At 47.0% G+C, this 14,303-nt stretch overlaps 1 protein-coding gene across 1 annotated transcript in view; it reads left to right on the top strand.

Moving 5' to 3' along the window:
- Positions 1-12,526: 12,526 nt before the first annotated feature.
- LOC142585675 (potassium voltage-gated channel protein Shaw-like) overlaps positions 12,527-14,303 on the top strand; it is a 176,791-nt gene continuing 175,014 nt past the window's right edge. Inside the window, exon 1 of the mRNA XM_075696613.1 lies at positions 12,527-12,595. The gene's annotated coding sequence lies outside the window, so the exon portion shown is untranslated. The remainder of the gene's footprint in view (positions 12,596-14,303) is intronic.

The following is a 14,303-nucleotide window of genomic DNA, read 5'->3' as shown; positions in this document are numbered from 1 at the left end:
GCCCTAACAAATGCGCGTATTTAGGACGCTATAGCCGTGAGCTTAAGGTCCAGAGACTCCAGCACGGATCGCTGACCGTTGCCATGGATTCGCGAGCCGCACCGAGAATCGAACGCCGAGAGAGGCCCCCTCCGCAGTCGAGCCTTTGGACGATTGCCGAAACAGTTAGGTTTAAGAAATGACGAGGCGGTGAACGAGGGTTACTAACCCGCTTACCTTGAGACTGGACACCGATATAGCGGTGGGGGCGGGAAAAAGAAAGAGGAGTGAAACGGCAGACAACAACAAACAAACATATGAAAGCGACACTGCGTCCTCCCGCCCTGTAACGTAAGTACATATTTACAACGCCCCAGCTACCAAACTGACGGGTTGCTGCGGTCCCGTCTACCCGAAGCGCGTGGAACGTTTGTACAGAGGCCGCACTGACGCCATCTCCCCCTGTGGGAGCACTTCTCCCGCGCGCACTGCAGCGAAGCGCAAACACATAACCCCTCGCCAGGGCGTCATCGTCATCTCTCACTCTGCGCAGTAGATGCCGCCGCCGCCGCCGCCAGCAGCAGCCACTCGGCGGGGGCCTAAAGACATTAGGCCCGCTCAGTCCGGCCGGCTGGAATTGCCGAAGTGCGAAACCCACGCAGAAACAATTAACCGCCCGCACACATACGCAGGCACGCACGCACGCGTAGAACTCCGCCGGTCTGACAGAACGAGCTCCCTGCTGTGCGCGTGACGAGAGCCGCCCGTACACTCGACGTCGAGCGATGCGGTGAGGCTGCGTGCGCGCACCTCTGTGCCAAAGCTAGTTTGCGTACCTCCGTTGCGACAGGCACAAGCTGCGCTTTCGCGATTACGGCAACAGCGCCGAGCGCCTAACGCGGTACTTTCAAGACAGGTTGTCTCTCCACCTTTCTTTCTTTTTCATTACTCGTTCGTTCCTCAGCAGACTCGTTTTGCGGCGTTACTTCACTCGTACTGTCTAATACTGCGTTTATTTGTTTACTTTTCTTCGTTTATCACTGCCTCATGCAGACAAGTAACGTGAGCGCTGAGCTGTCCTCGTAACATCGGGGCAAACGTTGTTACTCGGCCGCAAACCTACTCGACCGCAGAAAGTCGTCACTAATGTTTCTCCAGCCAGCAATTCAGTTCCAGATAGGTCGTTACAAAACGGGTTAGGCATGTGTCAGGTAGACGTAAGTCGCTTTGGCCCAGATTGTAGTCACTTCTGGACAGACGAGTTTCGTCGTCCTTCATAGGGACTTGCGCAAGAAGGCATCAGTCAAACGTTGTTTGTTCGTTCTTTGAGTGCTACTTCATACATCGTGCATCGGTATTCATTCAACACCTTGGTTGTACTGTATTTAAAAAGAGAGGTCTCGCGTGGGCGCGCTTCTACTGGAAGCACCAGAATAGAAAGATAGGGAGGCGAAAGAAAAGGCAGGGACGTTAACCGGAATAAATGTCCCGTTCGATACGCCGCACTGCGATAAGGCGAGACAGTTTAAAAAAAATTCGGAGGAAGGATGCGAAAATGTAAAATGAAACAGGTAAAGCAAGAGTAGACGCACCGAGGCGCCTCGCTAGAATCACAGCTTGCCATGCTGTATCAGCGCTTTCAACAAGTACATCAATGCTTTTGAAAGCCACCCATGTACCAAAGCTGTACTTATTCTTTAGCCTGGCGTCCTGAATCGGCTTCGTAAGAACTCCCATTCAGCTTTGGTCAATTTCAAATAGTTTTCCGGCTGCAAAGTACTTTACGCTACGTTATGTTGGTCACGTGACTGGGAGCACCGCCCTCAATAGCGCGCACTAAGTTTTTTTTTTTTTTTATGCACCTAAACACGTATATATTCGAACGGAAGTAGCTTTGTGCGGCGGTGAAACATCCAATGCAATTTTAGGCAGGATCGCGTGCGTTATATCTACAGGTACGCGAACATTACCTGACTAAAATACATGTTTTTGCCGCAAATTAACACACACAAAAGGAAGACAAAAGGTGTGTGTTAAAGTGCGGCAAAAAACATGTCTTTTAGCAAGCACCAACTAGGCCAACAAGCAGTCCTGTTGAGCATTACCTTACTACACAGTTCGTAGGTTGGCTTTTTTTAAGGAATTAGACAAACCAGAAACAAAGAAACATGCAGTACTTTTAATGCTAAGGAAATCTCAAGTGCTATCCGCGGCGACTGCAGTCACATGAAAGTGGAACAGAAAGACAGCCGTCAGCGCGTACTAAAAGCGCAGATGTCTAAAATTATTTACGAGCCCTCCGTTTTGTGTCTCTTTATCCGTGTATGTGGATCTTAGACGCAAAATCGTATTACGACTACCTTTATGTTCGCCCTTCAACACCGAAATCTTTAAATGCTTGTTCCTGTCAGCCATCATGTAACCTTTCGAGAGCAGTCTGTGCGCCTCTGTCACCCGTTTGGTGTTAGGCATTTTTCGTGTCCACGTCCGTTACGCAAAATGTGGGCCGATCCCGGCGGCAGTGCCGGGTCAGGAGCAGTGTCTTGTACCCTCGTATGGCAGACGCTTCAAGCAGTCAGCAAAGTGAAGCGAACAGCGCATACATTCTTTAGAATCCCGAATACAACCTCCACAACAGCATGCGTTTCAATAAAGAACAAGCACAAAAGAAGCATCAGAACCACATAACTGATGGTTAGACGCTCCTTATAACAATTCGAAGCACGTAGCGCTACCAGCACACGTTTCCAGGTAATGATTACTGTTGCTCAAGCTGCCGCGGTGACGGCAGCTTGCGACGACATTGGAGTGGTGTCCCTAGGCTTTTGTACTGACACGTGTACTTGTCCATCTTTCATCAGTGACCGCGTTTCCTCATCTAACAAATGTTATCACTCTGCGCAGGAAACGCCAGCATGTATCGGAAGTTTCTGAAATGTCATCGATGATTCTATCCGCTGTCTGTATCACTGAACCTTTGGTAATATGTACGTGTATGCGCGATGCGACTTGTTTAGTACTTTCTGAAGGACACGCGGGCACCAGCAATTTCTCTGGAACCTTCGATGACTGATGTATAAAATCCCATTAACGCGCTTGACCTGCTGATGAGGTTTGGTCGATCACCGATCGTGTTCGCGGCTATCGCTGTGCTTTGAGTGTAACTTGCTTTCGTGGGCACAAGTTCACCCAATAGAAGTTAGTTTCGTCATTCACAGATTTTCCGCTGTATTATTGACCGTTACTACTACGTGACATCTGGTGGAGGTGCTAGTGCGTTCATGTACTGAACACCTCCGCAAAGCCGTGATCCAACCCCGAGCCACTAAGACAACACCAACGTAGCCAAGGGCCAGCGAACTAGCCGCAGGCTGCAAGGGCTGCCCATGGATCACGGCATTTTGCCCGAGGAGACCAGGAAATGCACGGCCACGACAGCCGCTACAATGACAGCCACAATGTCGCCAACACCGATGGTGCTGCGGCAGCCCAGGAAGCCACCGACGTTCCGCGGTTCCACATTTGAGGACTCGGAAAGCTGGCTGGAGACGTATGAAAGCGTCGTTACATTTAACGGCTTGAACAGCGAAGACAAGCTGCGCCATTTTTTTTTTTTCTTCGCATTCGAGGACGCCGCCGGGACGTGGTTCGAGAATCGAGAAGCCACCTTAACAACGTGGGACCTATCATGAAGCGGTTTCCTGGAGACATTCGGAAGGGTCGTGCGGAAAGAGCGAGCCCGAGCTCTACTAGAAATCGGAGTGCAGCTGCCCGATGAGACCATCGTGATCTTCACGGAGGAGGTGGCCCGTCTTTTCCGGCACGCCGACCTGGAAATGTAGGAGGAGAAAAAAGTCCACTTCCTGATGCGGGACGTCAAGCAAGAACTTTTCGCTGCACTGATCCGCAACCCGCCGAAGACCGTAGCTGAGTTTTCGACGCAGGCATCGACGACTGAGAATACTTTGGAAATGCGCACCAGGCAAAATCACCGCCATGTGCTTACGCCGCAGTGCGCCAATCCAAGCACTGGGCTCCAATGACCTCCAAGAGACCATCAGGGCCATTGTGCCCGAAGTTCTGCGCAAGATCTCGCCTTAGTCGCAACCTCAGGTGGCCTCGGTCACTCACATGATCAAGGAGGAACTACAGCGATCACTTGGAGTTCCTCAGGTGCAGTCCCAATCGCAGCAACCCCAGCCAGAAGCGATGACATGGCGATGTCATCGCTTCTGGCTTCAAGCGATGACACCGCCATGGTCCGAACCTGCAGCGCCGCAATTCCGTCGTCCACTGCCGCCGCTGCCAGCACGCCCGACCGTCGCCCAGCGAAGCGTTCCAAGGATGACCGACGTTTGGCTCGCCCCTAACCATCGTCCGCTGTCTCACCACTGCGGAGAAGCGAGTAACGTCTACCGCCGGTGCCCCTACCGCGACATGGGAATACGAGGGTTTGCCGTCAACGCTCCACGCCCGCAGCAAGGTGAATGCTATCTCGATATCACCGGCTACTTCGCCGCCACTCAGTTGGAGCCCTCGACAACCGTCTCTTTCGACGTCACCAGGCCGTTACCTGTCGCAGTAGCGCCGACGATACACTGGCCCAGCCCGGGGCCGGTCCGTCAGCCCATATCCGGAAAACTAAAAGCAGCAACCGATGGAGGTGCGGTTGTTGTTCGTTGAACTGACGAAGATACTCTGCCGCAGATGAAGACGTCAAATAGACTATTTCGATGGCATATCATCGAGACGCTGCTATACCGATGAAGCCTGGAAACAAAGAATACGCCGGCAAAAGAAGACCTGACGACGCGACGTTCCATCCGCAGGTCAACACGACGCAGACGTGATCCGACACCAAGACCTAACTGCAACGCAAGACGAAGGACAACCGACCTCGATGTGCTTATCGATGGCCACGCAGTCACCGCCCGTGAACACAGGAGCTAACTATTCCGTGACGAGTGGACTCATTGCCGCCCAGCTGAAGAAAACTAAGACTGCATGGGAAGGCCCTCAAATCCGGACAGCTGGAGGACACCTAATAAAGCCGACCGGAATCTGCACGGCAAGAATTACCGTTCATGACCGGACTTACCCTGCCACCTTCGTTATCATCACACAGTGTTCACGAGGTGTCATTGTGAGCATGGAACTTCCTGAACCAACACGGCGCAATCATCGACCTGAAGACAAAGTCGATAACGCTGTCCGAAGATCAAGCGATACCGGTGGAGAGAGCTCGTAGTCACCATGCCTTGAGTGTACTTGAGAAATACACGTCAATCATAAAACATTGGAGCTAACCACCTATGCCGAGCATCGTGTAGCTCCAAAACGCCGAGCAGCGTCCTCTGCAGGGAATATTTTGCAGCCACGCCCACTCTGAAACAGGGGTGCGAGGTTAAGTCGCCTTTTATCTAAGTAGAGAAGAATCGCGCCTTGTTATTTTGCCTTGTATGTGACAACGCAACTTTATTGTAACTATGATGCGTATTGTTGTTTTATCTTGCGACTGTGTTTTGCATGCACCACATATTCGAAAATCGAGAATGCCGGTAATGTATTTCTGCGCCACCATCTGCTTATAAGATGTCACTAAAAATTTTTAAAATCAAGAAAGAACGTAGCTTCCTCTCTGTGAATTACACTGAGAAAGCCCACTCCCACCTTGGATTGTGCTCAAGAAAAACCATCACGTCGAGCCAAGCAGTTTGAACGATAAAGTAGGATTGAAAGTGAACTAGCTTCAAGGTGCTTGAAGACGTCATGATACAAGCAATTGTGCTTCGATTGGGTTAATCTACATTGGCTTAAGCACTACCTCAAGCGCCCCGTGCTAAGGTTGTAAAATGCTGCGAGGTTAAGGTGCTCTTGAGCAGATCCTGAATTCTGTCGCGATCATGTGAAAGAGAAGTGTCGAACTAAGTGACTATAAGTTCACGTCCCAATATATATATAAAAAAATTGGGTGCCTTCCGCAACAGTGTTCACCTAATTTAAAGGTCGCATAAAATGTCACTTTGACTGGTATACGCAACATTATACTCTACGGATGATGATGATGATGATGATGATGATGATGATGATGATGATGATGATGATGATGATGATGATGATGATGATGATGATGATGCTCTATGGTCAGCATATAACAGAGCGTAGTGTGCAACCCTGGCAAGGGTAGATTTGCATACAAGCGCACCGATCACTCCGCAACGTCCTTCAAGCAACAAAGAATTACTCCATGCCTCAACTACGTTCTCTAAACGTAAGCAAGCCTCACTTGCTCCGTATTCGCAACATTCACAGTGGGTAACGACAATATGGGCCGATCAAAGCAACTCTGCCACCCGAAGAAACATCGATACAAGAAAAAAAGGAAATGTTGCCTAAGGAGACAGCGCCCACCAGCAAAGCGTATTTTCCCGTGGCTATCCGGTCTTCCGAAGGAAGAGTACCGTGTGGAAAAAACAAACATGAAAAGATGCCTGCGCGAAACACCGAGGCAATGAAAGGCAGGATTACCGACTCTCATATTACAGGCGTCCTCGGTCTGTTTACGTCGCGGGAAGGACCGAGTGCCGCCGCGCGAGTGGCTTTTAGTCCAGCAACATGGCGCCGGTAACATCGGACTAGCGCAGCGGCATCTGCGCCACCAACAACCGCAACAGCAATGGAAGAACACGAGCGATGCAGTCATGTGCGCTTAACCATGAAATGAACATGTTTCTCCTCTTGCACTTACTTGCTGCTCGATTTCTTTCTGCCTCACCACTGTATGTGCCAGATCGAAAAAGTGCGCGCGCTGTCGTTGAGAAGCTTGCCGCATCGATCTTTTGATATTGTGCGAAAGCATAGCGTGCATGCGTACATTTCTCACGATGCAACTGCTTCGAAAAAGCGCTGTTACACGAACATGGCGCAAACTTGTGCTGCTCCAAACGTGTACGGGATGACGAGGAACCGAACATTCCTCGTTGCGGCTCTTGTAATTTTTTACTGAGCATGGGCATCAAAAGTAAACTTTCCCGCGCTGTAAAATTCAGCGCGTCATACCGTATCGCCTTCTTCCTCTCGTTTTTATTGCCACGTCCGTGATTTAACGAAGCCTAAAGCGTCGCAGAGCGCCGTGCATTTTTATGATTAGGAACTAGTTTTTGGCCTGCTTGGCTTCATTATTTCTTACTTACCAGCAGAGCCTCTCATTCATTCATTCATTCATTCATTCATTCATTCATTCTCTTTTAGACACTTAATACCTTCCACACTTTGTGGCAATAATTGTTGGGAAGCAGTGGGGAAAGGGAGATGGAGGGGGTGGAGAAGGGAAACCATAAGGCCTTTGTGCCCCGCGCATTTGTAGCCACCAAGTGTCATCATCATGGCCGCAGTTGTCATGTAGATACAATTTTTTACTACGTGGTGTACGTAAACATTCTTCAGACTATCGCTTGGAATTACAGCCAGATAGTCAGAAAAATAGAATTGAGAAGGGAAAGGGAGGGAGGTTAACCGCAAGAGAAGCTACTGCTTTGCTACCCTACACCAAAACACGATTGTCCTAGCGGGGTCTCCACCTTCAAGACAGCTGTTGCTGGTTACGCCTCATTTGAGGTTTTTCTTTTTCTTTTATTTTTAGTTACTTGCCTTAATCTTTAATATATGATATGAGAAAGGGCGGAACACTGTGCTAATCGGCATCGCATAAAGATAGCAACAAACGATTACTCAGACACACACAACACAAGCTCTGTGTCGTGCGTGTCTCAGTCTTTGTCACCCCGTTTCCACTACATATAGGAATCTCTCGCCATTTTTGCATATCATCTCCTCTTTCACTTAAGAACTAAAGCTATTGTGCTTTGTGCTCAATTACGCGATCCCTCCATATGCTCAAACTCAGGCAGGCAGCACAACGGACTTCAAAAAAGTAAATGCTGTGAAAACAAAAAGAAAAATAAAGAACGTTCTGAGAATTTTCGTGCGAGTTGCTTTCGACTGATCTAACTAACTAGTTCGCATTCATATAAAGCCCGCATAGGTAAAGAAAAAGAGAAGAACGTTACCAAAGCGTCAGCAGCATCTTCACTTTTGTCTTGCGCATGCCGAGGTATTAAACTCTTAAAAATTCACCTGGAATCGCGCGGCACCACGATCTCGTGTAGCGTAACGTGGAAGCAACCTTCTTTTCCTTGGCAATGCTTCGTGAGAATCGCGCAAAAAACTAGGGGATACCATTAACAGTGCCTGTCGCGCTCTCGCGGAGATCCTCGTATAGAAGCGGCCCAACTTTGGGCATTCCAGAACTTCGCTGGTTCACGGGAATAACGCCAGAGAACGCAGCAGCGCTGGACTATGATCAACAGAAGCGTGGAGGAAACGGCGTTCCTCTTGGGACACGTGCGAAGTTATCTGTCCGTTTGCAGATGGGCGCGTCGGCAGTAGGCGCACACGGGGAAAAAGAGATGACGCGTGAAAAAAAAAAACAAATCAGTGAAGAGCAAACCAGCTTGTTTTAATACACTGGGGTACCATTCATCGCCGCGTTTAAGCACCAAGCTTGCTTTCGAAACGAGCCCGTAAAGGAAAGAAAAAGGTATTTTGCGCAAGAGTAAAGTAGAAAAAAATGGGGGCAAACAACATAGCGCTACGTGAAGAGAGAGAAGTGCGTTGTTAGGAACCCATGCCAAACTTTCCTTCGTATTACTGGCTTCAAATTTACGTCTAAAACCTAACAACCGGCACTTTTATTCCGTATGGCAGTCGCTGCCGGAACTTTCTTTTACCGTTTCATTCTCACTAAAACAAGATGACCTTGTTACTGCTTGCCCCACAGGCTCACTCTGCCCTGCGTGCGATTGCGAAATTAAACATTGATAGAACCAGCGTGTACATATTATAGTTCTACGCGTGCCAACGCTAGTGTGATCCTAAAGAAAAAAAACTTGTTAGCGGGACAAGAAAATTATGCTAGTCCAGATCTCTAAGAAAATGAACACTGCAAAGAGCAACATAGAGAGAACACAATTTAGTGGTTTCTTTCACAAAACGCAAGCACAGAAATAAGGGGAGTAAGAACGCTAAGGTGTCCTCGATACGAGCGTCGTGCAAACACGCAAGGTTTCTTTTTCATCTCACCATTTGCAATAATAAAGCGTGCAGTATTGCGCAAAACATTGAATGGCCGATGGCCTCTTGGTCCGCTTCTCCAGATTGTAACGGTCGCTCGGCTTTCAGAACAACGATAACTGAATCTCGATTTCCAAACATTACGTTTCGTCCTGAGCGCGCAATTATGTTCGTGTTTGCTCGATTGTCGAAATATGAAAGCAATGTTAGTATTCTTGTCACTCTACTTCTGTCTGCTATTGTTGCGATGCCTGGCCATACAAGTAGAGTCGCAGGCAGTAAACGCCCAACAGAAAAAGCACAGAGTTTGCAGCATTCAAGGCGGAGGTGTAACTGACAGTGCGGCAAATTGTGCAATGAGAAAGGAGAATATAGAGTTTTCTTTTTCTTTTTGACAATACGAATCAGGTATTCCCAATAAAAGTATCTTGCCCATATTTAGGATCGCTGCTTTCTTTTTAAGTGTACCCATACAGTGTACATTACATATTATTGAAAACCTTGCATTGTTGACGCGCTATGTGTGCTTTCTCCAGACTGTAAAGGCTGCTCTAGTTTCTGAACACCCGATGGATGAGCTTAAAGAGGCACTATATTCCTTCCTGAGCGCACAATATCTTTGTTGTTTATGTTTGCCCGCTTTCGGAATATGAGAACAATATTAACCCTTTTGACGCCCTATTTTCATCTCCTTTAATAAATAAAAGGCAGCGTTGCTGAAGCACTCAAGGTAGCAATGGAGCAGACAGCGCATCAAATGATACAAAAAAGAAAAAGAAAACAGGTTTTGCTCTCTCTTCGTGCAGGAACCAAAATAAATGGCGCAGACAAGAATGAGAGAATGAAAGCAGTTCTCTGTATTCCTCAGACGAAACACAATGGGGAGGCGTCGGAAAAAGAGGCAGACCTGAGAGTCTCCAAGGCGTTCGCTCTGGTATTTCACGGCCACAGATCCTTCGATGCATTGTTCGACGGCACGTAGAGATGCACTCGAGGCGTGGCGGACTCAGAGGCTTCGGCACTGGCCTACATTGCGGCTGCTGGTGTGGCGAGGCGGCCGTTACTGCCTTACACTACATGGCCATGTAGCGAGTCATCTTCTTTTTCTTAGTTACTGCGAGCGGAGAGCCTTCGTGCGTGACAGGTGTCAAGTGAACATTAGGCAGTGGGAGGTTCCACGGAAGACATCATGCACTGCGGTCAGCACTCGCCATTCTTTGTCGCGAGAATATTTTTTTTCTTAACAAATGACTTAATAAAGCAAGAAATGCCAGTTTGTTTGTTGCTTTCTTTTCTGCAATCTTTCACTGTTTCTTATTTTCGTTTGTTTCACTGCTTCTCCTGTCCACTGTCGCCTCAGAAGCGTTAGTTCCTTGCTTTTACGGCTGTCCTGTAGAGCGTGCTTTGCCTGCGGCGCTTTTGTGTGGTAGGTGAAGACAACATTCGAAGACTTATAGCTCAAAGAAATAAGGTGATAGTGAAAGAAAGAAAGAAAGAAAGAAAGAAAGAAAGAAAGAAAGAAAGGAAGAAAGGAAGAAAGAAAGAAAGGAAGAAAGAAAGAAAGAAAGAAAGAAAGAAATGTTAGTATTAAGCGGACAAAAGAGAGAATTTGAAAGATGAGATAGCAGAAGCTGTTGGCAAATTTTTAAAAACATGGTAGATGGCTCACCGAACATGCAACAGAAGAAAAAAATATATGCAATATATGGCAAGAGACACAAGCTGAAGACCACTGGATTAGCTCACTCCGCGAAGTTTAACTTCGCGGAGTGCACAATACTTTGGGAAAATGCTGATGAAAATATATGTCATCGACATCTTTGTTGTATTTCTTTATTTTCTCCGATAAAATCGTTGTCAACTCTGTGGTGCAATCAATCTTAGAGAAGATACCAGCTCCCAGTGTTTGCCTGTGAGCAGAGAAACCTCTAGGCTCGAACCAGTCTTAGTGCACTCGAACTGCCTTCAAAGGAATCCCGAATAAGTGGGAATGTTAAGTCGAGGGCTCATTTTGAATAGAGAACACGGTATTGCATCAGTTTGATGCATGCAGGAGGGGTTGTGGCGTGAGCGTTCGAACTCGTTACGTCTTCAATTATTCAACCCTCTCGGAGCCTTACAAGCACTCTCAAAGTTCCAAGACTCGTTCAGACTCGTGTCGCGGGGGTGAAGTTAAACGACGGACAGGGCCCCCGTGAATTGTCGCTCCACACTGGAGTGAGGCAAATATCCAGTACAATGCTAATGGAAACGCGAGAGGCACGGTAAATGCTCAAGGGTCCGCGAAACACCACTGCAATTAGCAATTAGCAAGAAGGCCTTCAGGAACCAATTAGCTTTCACGACTGTGCAGAGACTACGGCAACCACTCTTCTCCTTATCAGGCCACGCGTACAAATGGACTCAGTGGATAAACACGACTAGGAAGAAAAAAAGAACCCGTACGTTAACAACTAGAGAAGAAACGCGGAGGTGACTCTACTAAGTCGTACCATTTTGTCCGACAGTTCACCATAGAGATACGTTCAATACCAGAATGCCGAATTCACCGTGCAAGAACCTTAACCAAATCTGTGTATGATTTAATTCTCTATTTTATCAAATATATACGGTATGCGTGTTCTAGTTGGAAACATAATTCTGCTGACCTTCACAGTAGGTTCTTGGCCACGAGTGGATACACGCGAAACTTTTATTTTGCAGCTTTTTCTTCTCCATGCAGAACGCACAAAGACGAGAGACGAAGAGAAAATCGCATGCACGCATATATGTGTGCATGCGTCGTGAGTACCGTTCATCCCTTCTGTCAAGTCCATGTGCCCGCTGCACGCAGAAAAACTGAACATGAGTCAGCAGCTCGTCTAAGCCTTCGCCCCAATTTGCCTCCATAGTTTTAGTTTTGAAACCCCACTAGATAGAAAGCTAGTTGTACAATACGATGATGCATCAGACCAGAATGCTACTGCACCAATAACTTCGGATTGTATCGCTATATGTGACCTATTAAGAGATTTATTAACGCTTACTATAAAGCTGCGCAACGTGTATATATATCTCTGAAACCATGTTACGGTCGTCGCTTATCAGTATGTTCCTGCTTTTATTAATTTGTCTGCGATCTCAGAAGTGCTAATCTGCGAGAGCTGTGCGTAACATTAAAGCAGTGAAAAGTCTGGTAATTTCCAAGTAACCGCATACGAGCAATATGCGTAAAAATCAGAATGTATCCACCGATGTAACTAAGTCTAACAGGGCTTACTCCCTGAAAATTATTAAAACAGCTGTTGAAGCAAAATTCTGGCCAGTACCGAGTCAGAGCAATATTTTATGCGTTGCTGGAAATTACGCTGTTTTCAAGATGCCAATACAACATTCGTTCTCTGTTTTTCTCTCTAACTTTTTTTTCTTCTTGTTGCAGCCCTTCCACCGTCGGTGCAGGCTGCAACCTCTTTTCGTTCGGACATCGGCCACGACACGCCCGCAGGTGAGCACATCTCTATTTTCTCCGAGCATTGCGAACCTCATAAACACTGAATTCGCGCTCAACATCGGAAGTACGTTATTCAATTTTTCAACCGAAAGATTTCGGTGACAGGTGAGCGCATCTCTTGGTTGAAAGCTTTAAAGATCCTATACGATGTACGGCTGCAGCGGGTGAAGTGTTGTTAGGTCGTTCAAGATTTCAGCAGGCAAGACGGAGCTTGCCTCGTGAAAATTTGATTGCTGTCCGAGTACTGTGGGGTACAGCCCGTCTTAAAAGAAAGCAAACACATCCAAGCTTACCCTTCCAAACATCTGATATGAGCGTGTTTGGCGGGCCAGGCGCGACATTGGTCGCAGCAAAGGATGGCTAGAATTGCTATGGGACAGCTCCAATGGCTTCCGTGCCTTTCTCCGCAGAACGTCGTAGTCTTCTATGTACGTTATCCTAGCATTCAAGTACTAGCGAAACTTTCTACTGGGAAAAGTGATGTGTAGTGACACATCAGGGCTAGCTGTGGGAATTGATCTCCTCTCGTCCGCAAACAGAAGTACGTAGAAGTAGGTGTTGAGGAAAGTCGGAGGCCAATCCAACTATTGTTGAGTCCGTGCCGTAAGAATACAATGTGAGCATGAAAACGCACTCGATAGCCAGCATTCATCAGTTTGTAATCAACCATCGAATATCGTTGGGTGTGTAACGTATCTGTGTTGCGAAAGTTCATGCCACGCAGTTTCAAAGACTTGCAGATAAAATACTGGAACAAGCTGGTAAAATGCTATGCATGTAAACAGCGTCATCTGAGCCTTCTTTTTAGCTAGAGCCCATACTTTTGAAGCGGGAATCAAGAAAGAGAAGGTGAGTATTTATTTGAAAGAAGGCAGAGAGAGAGAGAGAGAGAGAGAGAGAGAGAGGGGGGGGGGGAAGACAGGGAGGTTAACAAGACGCACGTACGGTTTGATATCCAATGAAGACAGACATGTCGTCATGAGGCAGCGTGCTCTTGCTTTTCGAAATTCCCTATACATTGTGCTAAGATATTAAAAATAAGTGCAACAGCCAGCAAAGACGCAAGAATAAGAGAACCTGAGCCAGCTTGCAGTTTCTATATCAGGAAAGTATACGTATGTCAGTTTAAACACGAATATGTCTTACTGCTGCCCGTAGTGACAATCTGTCCCTTGTGTATACGTCGCGTAAGCCCCGTATGTGTGCGGTTCCGCAACATCACAGAAATCACATCACAAAGTGGTTATTCTGAATGCAATAATCTATTTTGCTGCTTTCGCTTCATTCTACTAGGGAAATAGGGTAAAGGACAAAAGCCTAAGGTAATGCGCATCAGAATCAGAATCAGAATTTATTATTAGATGTTGGTTCACACTACAAGTATTTAGTATGCAGAAGGAGGTCCCATAGTCAAAGACTGTATCAGGACCTCCTGTACAAGAAGAGTTAATATAGTTAACATCTCAAAGCAACAGGAGCATATAATAAGGAAGTATACAAGCAACAAGAAAAGAACGGTTACAGAACAAAATACAGAATGGATTACAAATAATAACAAGGTTTAGCATATCTCATGGTAGCAGGAAATATTGTGCGGGAACAAAATACCAACAGTTTATTTACAACAACAGAAGAGGGGAAAAAAGAGAGAAAAAGAGAAAAGCGAACAAGGACCGACTTCAGTAATCCTTGTCGCTCAGAT

This window comes from Dermacentor variabilis, chromosome 6 (assembly GCF_050947875.1).
Source record: "Dermacentor variabilis isolate Ectoservices chromosome 6, ASM5094787v1, whole genome shotgun sequence".
Lineage (NCBI taxonomy): Eukaryota > Metazoa > Arthropoda > Arachnida > Ixodida > Ixodidae > Dermacentor > Dermacentor variabilis.
The sequence above is the reverse complement of the archived record's forward strand: the minus strand, read 5'-3'. Positions and strand labels throughout refer to the sequence as shown.